The sequence below is a fragment of the Zonotrichia leucophrys genome, chromosome 1 (assembly GCF_028769735.1).
Source record: "Zonotrichia leucophrys gambelii isolate GWCS_2022_RI chromosome 1, RI_Zleu_2.0, whole genome shotgun sequence".
Taxonomy (NCBI): Eukaryota; Metazoa; Chordata; class Aves; order Passeriformes; family Passerellidae; genus Zonotrichia; species Zonotrichia leucophrys.
Window position 1 is genome coordinate 43,670,951 of NC_088169.1, and position 14,007 is coordinate 43,684,957.

Below are 14,007 nucleotides of genomic sequence, written 5' to 3' on the forward strand. Positions count from 1 at the left end.
TTAATCAAAACCAGACAGACTGTAGTTTTCCATCAGTGGTGAACAAAAAAAAAATCTACATTTTCCTTTTCTCTAGAACATGGAAAGCCTGTAATGTTCCATCTCTCCAGTCATATTTTTGTGGGTCAAAAAGCTGGAAGAAGTCATCACCAGACGTTTCTAGTCTCATGTCGACACATTTATCTAAGACTTTCTCCAGACTTCAAGGACTAATATTTTTCACAACCTTTTTCAAGTTTTGTGTTTATTAAATGTTCCTGCAATGACTGAAAGTAGCACTTGCTCTTCTGTTAAAAGCTGTCATCTTGTTTTGTCAAGTACCAGTGCCCAACAAATCCTTTATTTCCACAAACAAAAGTACTTTGCCTTTTAGGTACATAAGCACTTGAGCAAGTCTCAGTTGTCTACGTGCTCATCTCTGCCTCTTTTCCAGAAATTGATTGCTTATTCTCTCCTTCCTTTTTCTTGGTCAGGATAGCTGTAATTTGTTCTGCCTGTGTAATCCAGCAATATGGAGCAGGCATGCTGGCAGCAATGCCATTTTTAATAATATTGCTACTGATTATGAACTGGCACTTTGTAAAGGAGCCCCTTTATAATTTATCTCAAGCTACACAGCAACAGTGGAGTTTATGCTTATCTAAGAGCTAAAAAGGGGATATTTACCTAGTGGCATAAAATACAAGTTGCAAGTGTTTAGCTATTTACTAAATTCCTGATTCCAATTTTCCTTTTACACTTCTAACTAGTTTGGTACAGCTACAACTGAACTAACTCATTTCAGCAGTATATTGTGATAGCTGCAAAGCATTGGAGCCACCAACTGTTCAAACATGGCAACAGCTACTTAACTTCTATTCCAGAATAGTAAATACAGAACACATCATGCTAAGTTTTGGGACCACTGAGTTTCCTTCACTACTTATGACATAAAATCATATTTATCCCATTAGAATTATGAAAAAACTTTACATTTCATAAAAAGCTATTTCACATCTCAAATTATTGTATTGCCATCTCTAAAGATATGACATTTATCTAATACCCTAGAAGCTCTTCCAGTTCTCCTTTCAGTTAGACACTCAAATGAAAGTCACATATAACTAAGCAGCAGGTGCATCTCCTCGCACACTAGATCATAAGAAGTTCAAGTAAGCCTTTCATAATGAATTTTACATTTTACATTTGTTACTGCAAACCATTATATGCAGAATTTAAAACACTTGAAGATAATAATTATATTAATGAGCAAAATGAATGCAGTTACCTCAGAGCACACTCTTAAAACAACCACATGTTCTGCTAAAAGAACACCTTGTTGTTTTTCATCTTGAACTTTTATCTTCAAATACATATATGTTTTAATTCCCTCTATTTAATTTCCTCACAGTGCCTACTTTAACCATAAATTTCTGTAATTGAGCTCTACCAACTCAGTTAAGGCAGCCAAGTGTCTCAGTTGTCCCAAGCTCTGATATTCTGTGGAGTTGAACACAGTATTTGCAAGTTTGCTGATGACACCAAACTGGGACTCTCTAGAAAGTGCTCTTGACTCTGGAGAAATCTTGCAGAAGTACCTAGATAGACTGGAGCATTGGATAATCATCAATGATGTGAAATTTAACAATTCCACATACCAAATTCTGCATCCAGGACAAACAGAGAGGAGTGGCTGGAGAGCAGCCCTGTAGAAAGGGGTCTGGTGCTGCTGTTGGCAGCAGGATCAATGGGAGTCAGCCGTGTGTCCTGGCATCCAAGAGGTGAAACCACACCCTGGGGTGCATCAAACACAGCATCACCAGCCTGTCAAGAGAGGGGAGTATGCCTCTGTATTCAGCACTGGTGTGGCCTCACCTCAACTGCTGTATGCAGCGCTGGGTCCACAACTTAAGAAGGATATTGAGATCCTTGTATGTGTCCAGAGGAGGTCAACCAAGCTGATGGAAGGACTGAAAGGGATGTTCCGTGAGGAGTGACTGAGGATTTTGATGTTTAGTTTGGAAAGAAGGAGACTGAGGAACAACCACATTGTTCGCTACAGCTTCCTGAGGAGAAGTGAAGAGAGAGGAGCTGATCTCTTCTGCGATCAGTTATAGGACATGTGGGAACAGTTCAGAGCTGCACCAGGGAATCACTTCTTTACTGAGAAGGTGGTGAAACTCTGAATCAGGCTTCAGGAAGAGGTGGTCAATGCTTTGAGCCTGACAATATTTAAGAGGCACTGGAACAATGCCCTGAGGAACATGCTTTAATTTTTTGAAGTGGTCAAGGCAGTTGGATTAGATGATTGTTGTAGGTCCTTTACAACTGAACTATTCTATTTTTACCTGAATTCAATCAGCACAAGGATAAGGAACACCTGAAAATGAGTACAACAAAGTTTGAGAATTTTAACCATTAGGCAACAGTATACAGTGTGAATTTCAGTTTGCAAGGCATCTTGGAACAAGATGAGTTTATATTACATCACCGCAGTCTCCAGGTAGAAGACAGAACAAGAAAGATACATAAGTCAACTACACAGTTCAACTAGGAGAAACCCAGAACTCTGATCAGTTTTACTTTATCTTAAAGTAATGTTGCACTCATTACTATAAAATAATAGCTCAAGCAGTTAAGAAAATATATACACTGAGGCAGACTCGACAGCAACTATCTTACTAAATCAACTACAAGAAGCTGATTATTATAGGGAAACAAGAAGCAGCTATGAAGAACAATTCCTGAAGTTTGAAGAAAGTAAAAAAAGCTCCTGGTTTGTCTATAACCCATTTCTTAGGCCCTCAAGGACAAAGAGGAATTGTCATTTGGAAGCAAAGTTACTTTTTTTGACCTTGTATGCTTAGGGAAAGTCTAGCTTTAAAAGCAAGTTAGAAGAAATTAGAGAAATTGCAAATACCTATAGTTTTACTAAAAGGTTCCCCAAAATGTTCCCTGAAATCCACAGTACTTATTAAAATTCTGACTAAAATACAGCATGTTTAAACTAACATTGTAGTATTTCTAAACAATTATATAAAAAGTTAATTATCCACATATAAACTTTGTAAGAAAACTTTTAAACAAAGCTTAGGAAGAATGATAAAAAAGCCGCACTTCAGACAGGCAGATCTTAAAGGAGCCTGAGAACTCTTAGCAAAAGACAAACATAACCCTGATACTAGAACTGACCAATCAGATGAATCAAGATTATAAATGTCTATATCCTTACCACATATGTGCAATTTCCCACCTATCAATCAGGAGCACACCAGAAATCCAGACACCAGGGAAGTTTGATTTTGTTGGGGCCATAAAAAGCCAATCGATGAGGATGTTCTGAGTGAGCAAAATAGAGATAAATCTCTAGTTAGTGGAAAGACCAGCAGAGCAGAGAGCTGCAGCTCTGACAGGGTGTTCAAATACTGATTAATGCACCTCTTCTACAAGTTACAGCTACCACATGAAAGAACAGCACCTGCCCTGCCTTGCCAGTCAAACACATGGTGGTGTTGCTGCCCTATGGAAATGGCACTCGTCTCTTGAGCACACTGCACACCAGCTCAAGTTGTGGCATCATGTATTTTATCAAGTGCTGGTAAGGAAACTTCCCACTCTGACCATTCAGGGGCTCCCTACCAGTCACACTCCCCAGGGCCAGACTTCCACTGCTGGGACTGAAGCCCCTTCCCAGCAGAGAGCTCCAGTGACCTGATGGGAGCCCAGCTCGGCTCCCTGCTCACCCCACTCACACAGTCAGACCAAGCTTCCCACAGCAAGGTCTTGGATGCCTCATTAGGGGAATCTATTTATTCCCAGCGCAGTTCCACAGACACAGCCCAAGAAGGTGCCTCTGAGGAAGAACCCCTCACTAAGGAATTCCTGGGCTTTTATCCACTCAGTCTCCCATGCTCCTGCCCCATCTGTGTGTCCATCCACCTCACTGGGTCACCAGTCCTCATCTCCTTTGTTATCCAAACAATTCCCAGCTCCTGCTGTGTCTCTCAGTGTCCATTCACCTGGCTGGCAGCACCCATCTTCATGTCCTTTGTTATCCCAAAGGCTGGCAGCTCCTGGCTTCTTGTCCTGGGAGCTCAACTCCCATCTCAATGTGCAGCTTTCAAGCCCAGCTACCTGCACCAGGTGTACTCCTCAGCAATGCCACCTTCACATCAAAACCAGACATCCATAAAGAAGACATTCAAAGCAACTTGGGAGTGCAAGACCTAAAAAAGATTTCACGTTCGTGCAAGGGATCTATTTTCTCCCACCACCAAGGACCACTTAATCCCAAAGAATGCTTCTGAGCAGCCATACAGACAGGCAAGACATACACCTGCGTATTTTTATAAAAACTTAATCTAGATTTTGTTTTGTGCTTTATTAGAACTCCCTAGAAGATTAACAGTAAACTAATTTTACCCATTTGTTGTTTTGATTCTTTGGCCAAGGCTCCCTTTAGGCTAAAGAGGGACGGCTCAGTTTATCGCTAGCAAAACTCTGAAATACCTAGTTCATGTTTTATGAATATAGATAATCCCTTCATTTTTTCTGGAATTCTAGACTGTTCTTTATGTCTGTAATAACATGCTTACATTCCTGTTGGCTCCCCACACTTCTTATAAAATAATATAAGGCAGAACGTAACCTAATTTAAATGTCCTAGAAATCAGATTTCTGTAAGTAGGTGATCCCTAACATCCTATAGCTTTCCTATTCCCAAAGGAGAACAGGCCTACAAATCTGTACACTTTAGACCGAGCTCTTAATTTAGTACCAGAGAGGCACTTAGCAAGTGAACTGTACTTGCACAGATGGAGCAAATAATTTTCAAGCTTAACTCCACATGGTTGCAGACACCAGAATGTGGCTCCCAGCTGTCAATACTGAACACCTCAGCATGTACACAAAGTATTTTCCCAGGTAACCACTTGTATGTCAGAATATGAAGTATGTCTGTCATGGCCAATAATGCTGCTTAATTTTGGATGGGAACTTTCTCAGTAGGTGAAGGATAGAGCTCAAATTCCAGGTTAAGTCCAGACATGCTATTTTGCCAACTGGTACATGAAAGTAACCAGTGCAAGAAGGCTTACTTTCTTATATACTAGGGAATATTGTCAGGAAACAACTCAATGATTTGGGGAGGAAAAGAAAGTAGTGTTAATACAAGAGTACCTGCATCTTCAGACAGAATCCAGGACAGTCTTTGAATACTCCATCACAAAATACTGCAGGATTCACCAAAGCTCTGATTCCTTTTTTAACCATTTTTCATTCTCACAGCGAAAATTTATTAAGATAGAAGTTTTTAATTTTTACATAAAAAAGAAAAACAATTTGAAAACCACCAATTTGAAGCAGCGACCTATGTTCTATGCTCTGTAATCAAGAAACTCACGTTACAATGAAGAGGACTTCACTTACCCTACTAATGAAATAGTTCAAAACTCTTAACACTCCTGCATTTTGTCTTATAAATGAAGAAAAAAACCTTATCCCAAAAACTCCTAAGCCTCCCTATGTGAAATACATCACCAGAATGGAATGGACTACCTCAAAAAAGTCAAAATACTCTGAGGCACACTCAAGAGCTGTGTTAGAACTAAGACAAGAAATGAAACTAGTCTACCAGTCCAGCAGAATTCTGCAGGCTTTTTACCTCTCGAAAACAAACCAGACCCCCTCCCCTCCAAGAAAAAAAAAAAAAAAAACAACAAAAACCCAAAACATCAAACCAAACCCACTAGACAAAAAGCAGGAAAATTCCACTCTTAGAATGAAACTTAGTTTGCAATAAATACCACTACTGCAGTATTATGAACCCAAGAATGGCAAAACACTATTTATCACTCCAAGCACAGTTTACCTAGACTTTCTAGGCTTTCTTGGAGAGTTCATGGTTCTAAGTCTCCCCAACAAACAGGGTTCTTTTCCAGCAATTATTTTTCTGCCTTTCCTCCCCTACTCTACCCTTATGTTTTAACCTCCATCCACCCCAAGCTCCCATTTAGAAACACAAAAATATGGTATGTTTTCCTTTCCAAATTTCAAGTGCAGTACATATTTGAATTCATATGTAACTGCATCTTTCTACTGAAGAAAAATGTGTGTTTAATTACTGGCTGAATTTAATAAACAAACCTTCAAAAGGAACAAGAATAGTAGATACCAACAAGTGAACACCTGTTGTCAAAGTGATCTATACAATCTTTGGATGTGAGTTGCTAGGAAATAAAGGTAAAAAGAATCATCCTTATTCAGAGTACAGCTTCAAACAGGAGCTGACTCAGACCTGGCCAGACAAAGAACATGCTCATTTCTGTTTGCACTGATCTCCATGGATAACCCATATTACAGACTGCTGGTGCCATCTCCCCGAGCAAAACCTCCTTTCACTGTACTGCCAGAGCAGCCTCTCAAATGCTGCCTGCTAGGCTTTATTCATAACTCACCCATTTGGATTTCAGCTGGGATCAGTGAATTTCTTGAAAACACGTGAGTGGGGAGAACTGGAAAGAACGATTTCCCCAGGCACTCAGTAACTAAAGGACAAGACTGAGCACAATTATTCTTTTTAACATCTCTAGTTCTGTTTTCCCCTGAAGTCTGAGGCATTTCAAACTTCTTGGCTGACCACTGAAAATACTCCAAGAACTTCTGGTAGGATCACTAATCAAGCAACCACAAAATACTCCACACTCATTATCAGACTTACATAAGCAAGCATCTTTGGGGCTTTCCAACACCTCATCAGTTCTTACAGCATACTCACCTGCACACATACCCAGTCCAATACATTTAGAAGCATCACATATCTGTTAATGCAAGATCAGAACTACAGCTCTACCAGAAGATGCTGGCAAAAACAAAGAGTACCATTTGATTACATACAGATTTAAAACCAGCTGTGGGACCTTCAGATTGGAACTAAATTTTGAACTGAGCAGTTCAGAGGCTACAACTTGCTCATGTAAGTGAACCATCCTGCACAGTACTATACTGCAAAATTTCCATGTGATGGCTCAAAGGGAGCACTTCTTAATACAAAATCCTCCACAAACCTTGAGAACATAAGCATAATATAATTTCAAAGATATATTTGTGACTTACATACAGTGCATTATTTTGATAGACACAAAGATGTAATGATTTGCCTTTATGCTTCATGTGATAACACTGATGCGCAAAACTACATCCCAGAACAGTAGTATGTCACTCATTAAATTACATTCTATCCAAAATGATTTAATATAGCACTACCATGCACGTTCACCCCACATGGAGTAATTCCAATCATAAAATCTAGGTATAAACTACTGTTCAACCAGCTTTTCAAAACCTTTTCCTAGGGAAGAATTAAGATTTTACCTAACATGTCCTGACACTCTTTTCTGTAGTTAAGAAAGTTGTCCCTAAGACATTACTGTTTCATTATGAAACCTTTTATCAAATTAGAAAAAAAAATACCAGCTACCTAGTGGTGCCAAGGTCTCAAGTTTCTCTGTGGAAAAGGATACACATAAAACAATTTCTTCAAGACAATTTTTGGTCTTTGCAAAACTACTAGGAAAGCTAAAAAAAGAAAACAAACTTGAACTCAGCGTTTTATAAGGTTTAACACAAGTATCTTTTACTTCCAACTACTACAGTAATATTCAGGAACTAGTGTTATTTCCCACATAAAACACGGGCCTTTGCCAAAGTAGTACAGTGAGAAAATAAAATGATACACATATATCAAAACAACTAACTAGTGACTCAATACTTCCTAAGTGCTTATATTTTACATCTCTGCAGAGAGGACAGTTAAAAAATTACAGAAGTAACTAGAAAAATACCAGTCCTCTGCAACAGTAGAAGCAGCTTTCTCTCTGCATCAAGTACAATAAACAGGAACTAGTTAATTTGTTCTGCAGCAGGAAAAATGACTGCCATAAATACACTTAAAAGATGAGGGTATCTGGAATCTTTTAAAGATTCTATAACATGTCACCCAAGGGATTTCTTATTGTTTTGCATCTTATCCATTGTTAAATTCCTGATCATTTCTGTCCCAACTGCTGACATGTCCCACAGCAGGACAGTTGCTCTAACATTCTTGTCGGTCACAGCAGCAAACAAAACAGAGATGAAGTAACCCAAGTCATGCTACCCTTCTTCTGCCTTAACTGAGCTTTCTACTCTTTACCATCCATTCACTTTTTTCATCTTCCTTTACTTGCATCCTTGATCACCTTCCACTTCCCAGGGAGGATTAAACTATAGGCCTACATTTTTCCATTAAAAATGGGGCATGACCAGCTACCACTTACCTGTAGGTCAGATTCCTCCAACACACTTCTAAATCACTAGATGTATTTTGCACTGACTACAATATGGATTATTTGTATAATAATCTTAAACATTCACCACAGACTGTTTTTTTTTTCCCTACCAAACAGTGCCCCATTAATTCAAGCCATAGATTGATAGCCAGGCATTAATTAGCTGGGTCAGCTCACAGTAACCAAAACCAGTCTGAATCCCAGATATGACCAAAACACCGATCATCCAAGTAACCATTTCTTCACTTCGAAGTCTCAGCCTGTTATTTACAGAATTTGTGTCAAAATTGTTCTATGCAAAGCACGTTGGCCACATGTAAAAACCATTTTTTCCTTTGATTAACTAGGGAGATTGCCTCCCTCAGCTAAAGTGGATGTCTGAACCTGGTACAAATTTAATGCTCGAAGGAATTGGTCCTTCAAGTGCTAATCTCCTTGAGTCATGAAATGCCACTGAAGGCTACCCAAGTCACAACTACTTGCATTTACAGCTTTGCCTGTAGTTTGTGTGAATGTGAAGAACCTGACCCACTCTCACAGAGCCTGATATTATTTAATAATAAATTTTTTTGATCAAGCATTTTATGTTTGAGCATAAGTCATTTAAGGCATCCTAGTCATGTCATCCTAGTAAGCTAAGTGCAGAAATGAAGAACCCCAACATTCCACCCCATCCCAATAAAAACACCCAAAACCCCAACACTTGAGCCCAAAATTCACAGAATTGCTCACCCATTTAAAAGGGGAACTAGGCAAAATTAAGTTTTGTTTAACAGTAAGAATGAAACACTACAATAGCTTTAGTAGTTTTGTCTTCTTTACAGCAGTGAAAAATCCAGAATAAGAGTTATAAAACTAAATTCTCAAGTCTCTACCTACTAGTCAGTTCTCCTCCCACCAAGAACCCAACTGGCTGTAGATTAAACAGTCCTGTATTACTCTATTGGGATGAATGTATGCAACATTTTTTGTTTGTCCTGTTCCAAACGGCATTCAGAGTTTCATGTGTAGCATGCAACAATGGCAGGGTGGGAACACGTGCATCATCTCAGATTCCAGGCAATTCCCATACACATTAACAGGTACCTGCTTCAACACTTCCCTTGCTGTATCATGAGACAGATGCTACACAGATACAAGAGACACATGCACAGCAGATACTAATCAGAACAGATGTAGTAAATGAAGAATTCTAACAGCACACATTTATTTCCCTCCAGTATCTTTTCCTTTAGACGTCACCAAAAAATAGGAACAGGAAAGGAAATTTGCCAGAAACTGGCTCTTCAGAGAACTGGAGACTTAACAGCAAGGTTTCTATGAAGTCAGAACATGATGGAGTCCACTCCTTTCTATTCTGGATCTGTGTTTCACATACTGAATGCTATATTAGCCTGTTCAGTATGAAGCTACCAGGACCAAAGAGAGAAAAACCTTCAGAGTGTGAATTCTATGATTAAGGGATGATAGGGAAAAGTGGTATAGAAACGAATTCCAATAATCCCAGATTTAAAGAAAGCTGAGTCTTCACCAGGACTTCATACACAAGACCACTTATGAACTACACAAATATGAGTGATGTACTGTAGAACATAGAGCATTGCAATAATTTTCTATGGTAGAAAGTCAGCTATACCAGAGAAATCCAACTCTGAGCCACCACAGCAGGGGAGACTCCTTTTAAGTCCTGTTCATTTAATGTCTTAGAAACAAGCCCAAAACGTCTGTGCCTGACAGTCATCTCACTAGTCAATTTTGATATTCAAATGTCAGCATAAGAAAGTCAATTCTAAAGAACTGAGCTGTTTTCAGTATCACCCAGTGACAAATTAGTGGAAAAATGAAACATTTCCCAGCATGCTTTCAGATACTGAGTACACAAAATTTTCTATGGTTAACAGAAAAGGTTTTACTTATAAGGCTAACTGTGCTACACCAGGACTACAGAAAGTGTTAATACTGCTTGGAATTTTTTACTTTTTGTTTTGGAAGACAGTGTAAGCTATGCTTTTCCTGCATATATATTTTGAAAAAATAACTTCACTTAAAACAATTCCTAAAAATCCATGCAGGCTTATCTTCATTAGACCAATCTCCCGGAAGTTTTTGTGGTTCAGACTAATTCACAGCTCATTGTAAAAATGAATACTAGTATCAAAGCCAGTAGAAATATGCTTCTCACACATGTAACATTTTTAACAGAAGAGCTGAATATATCTGCAGAAAATGCCTCTTGATATTTCTGCAGGATTTTAGAACTGGCACTTGTTTCTAACCACTAACCACTCCTCTCTAGTCACATCTTCTACATGAATATTGAAGACAAGGACCAACTTAATTCAGTAAAACCAGCTGAACTTAGCAGCATTATTTTTCTTCCTACAGTCTACTGTCAACTACTTCAGTCTCAGCTACACTGAAACCAATGTACAGGGCTGATGGTTATTTATGAGGAAACATTCAAATGACAGGAAAGCCCGGTTTACACAGAACTTAATGTAAGACAGGACTAGATTTACTTACTACATTTCACTGAGAACACCAAGTTGAAGTGTAAAAGTATAAACCGAGTATTAAGGTGTTTTCCAAAACGAGCACATGACTAACATGAAACTTTCAGGTTCAAAAACCAATAAGCCAAAGCTGTATTGAAGGCATGCCAAGTAAGACTAGTATTAGAAAGGCAGTGCCATAATTGCTTCTTGACTAAAGCAGAGCTTACTACATCATGAAGATGCTGTTTAAGTTACAAAATCACTTTTCATACCTGCACCATGTCAAAAGATTTTTCTGGAGTCCAGGCATTAAAAGAATTTATGATGGGAACACAAAAAAAAATGTCACAAAGTTTTAATTTTCACTTTCACATAAAGGCAGTAAAACCAGGTACACTGCAACATACTCAACGGACAAGGCTCCACTGGCATAAAACTTCCCTGGGCAAGCACTTGATATTAAAAAGCTTCATTGTCCAACTAATAAACATCTTTGGGCATTTCAAAACTCGATACTTACATGGCAGTATAAACATGATCACGTATTAAAACATTTTCTGCATTTTGAGAATACTGCTTTTGCACTTTAAGGAGTTAAACCTTAAATCACCAGCAGATTACTGCAGAAACTGAGCATCCCGAAATCAGGACAAGACACACACCTCATCTGCTGACTCCACAGACACTAGCTTCCTCTAATCAGCAAGACTAAGAAGAGAATTTCAAGCTTGGGAATAGAGTATTTGGGGCAAGAAACCTATCTGAGCAATACTTCCTAAACAGAGATAGACACCACAAGCAGTGGAAACTAGGCAGCATGCACAAGTCCAACATGACTTGGTTACTTCAGAAAGAAGTTCAAGAATGTCATAGGCATCTATGTATTTTTAACTTCTTGCTAGAGGACAGAGTAATATGGCAAGAGAGCACTGCAATACCCAGTGTTCAACTCTCTTTAAGAACGACCCATTTAGCTTCATATTCCATTTGAATCTGAAGTAAGAAGAGCAAGGGCAGCATTGACCCATATTTTCCCACCACAAAGGAACTCTATTCTACTTTAAAGTATTATATAGGGTCTGGCAGCTTAAAGCAGCAAAGTGAGTAATTTGAATTTATAGCATTAGTCCTCTGTAAGCCTGTTTAAGAACTAAACCCATCAACACGAGTGTAGTTTACTACTATGCAGCTCATTTAACAATGCAAGATATGCTGAATGCTCCACTTCCAGATTTTAGTGACCCCTCCTTATAGAGCCGGTTATATCTTTCTTTTAACAACCAATCTCAGCTTCTTTGAAGCAGATATTTTTTGGATCCGTTTTCCTCTAGGTAAGTTCTTCAAGAAGCTCAAGAGATGCTTTATTTCATTGCTATGTGTCACATCCTAAGTGATTCCCTAAGAAAGTTACAAGCTGACCACTGTTACACCCATCAATGTAGACACTCCACGATAAATGGACACATATTAAGATTCCATACGTGATGAATGATAAAGGCTCTAGCTGTAACCTCATTTGTCGCTCTTTAATTTGACACATTCTGGGTGGAAGAACTAAGGCTAAAAATGCACCCCATTACCATTTAGAAAATGCAGAGTTTCAATATAGTAAGAAGCATTACAAAAGGAAGCTGCTGAATCCTTCATGTAATTTGCATTCGCAAAGCAAGCTTATCCTGAAAAAGTCTGAACTTTCATGCAGATTGATACTCAAGATCCATTTCTTCCCAACAAATTCATGAAGAAACTGCAAACATGCATCCACCTCAGTTTAATAGAAAAGTAATGATAAAGGCTTTGAAAAAAAAATAAAAAACAAACACTCAAAAATTTCAATGAATACATACTGTCAGAAACAAATCCAATACATACAAACAAGAAGCCAAATACAAAAAAACCCAAGTTTGGTTACACAGAGAATTACATGACATTAAAAAAAATCATACAAATTTAAAATTTCATGGACAGTGAAGGAGAAATTCCTTAAAGCTACAAGGGTGTTTCAGCCTCTATCCCCACCAACCTCAACAGGCCGGGACAAGTGCAATACCACAGACACACACAGCATTGCAACTGATCCCAACCTGTGTAGAAAGGGGTATAATTTTTCCACACTCACTGACTGACTTGTCACTGCCACAGTCAGTTTTGCATGGATTTGCACAGCAGAGTATCATACAGCTGGATGCAAACCTGCAAAACTAACCAGAGAACAGTGTTCAATAAACAACAAATAAATTTTAAGACATACTTATTGTGTAGTTCTACAGCTAGCAGTACTTTAAGTGCTTATAATGCAGTAGATTAGTGAACACTACCTGCACTATAAGCACTTTAGTGCTACAAGAGCTGTCATTCACTAGACTGCTGTTAAAATAAGGAAGGCCACAAAATATCCCATAACCAGCAGAAAGCATTCAAAGTCCTTGATGTAGATTATAACAGGCCACCATCAGCTTTGCATAGATTTGCACAACCACTCTCTTCTTGTAGTGCAACTATGCAAAACTAACAGAAGTCTGCAAAGCAGAAAACTACTGGAACATCTACAGTCTCAACCTGAGTGACTGGATGAAGACATAACTTCTTATGCCAGAAGGAGCACTTAGGGCAGTAGATGCTAATCTACTTCACTATCTGCACTAGATGCACCTTAGTACAAAAAGCACTTGACACCACCACACTGTACCTTTCCATTCTCTGAAGTCCTGCAAGATCTCCTGAGGCAGTTGTCAACATAATGCTACAAGTGCCTTCACTGCAGTAGGTTCTGTATATCACTACCTGCACTGTAAGCACTTTGACATTACTCTGACGCAAACAGCGTTTTTTTAGTAATTCAAGATATGTTGTCTACCTTGTACCTGCTGAAAGAAAAGAACAAAGTGAGTATTTAATCAGGGTTCAAATTACAAGCTTTGGAACAAATATTCACATTTCTGGGCTAAAGATTTCCTTCGGAGTAAACTGAAGCAACCATCAGCCCCAATCCAGGACACTCCTATGCAATACTAAGCAGTAACAAAAACAATTCTGATTCACAGTAGAAGATCCAATTGTGAAAATTAAATAAATGCTTCTCCCACACTATTTTCAGAATTCCACAACAGCTTGAAGAGTTAAAAATACCTGACTTCTCAAAGCAAACCTGAATTTGGTGAAGAGCTCCCACCAATTCTTCAATTAAAAGTTTACAACCAAATTCC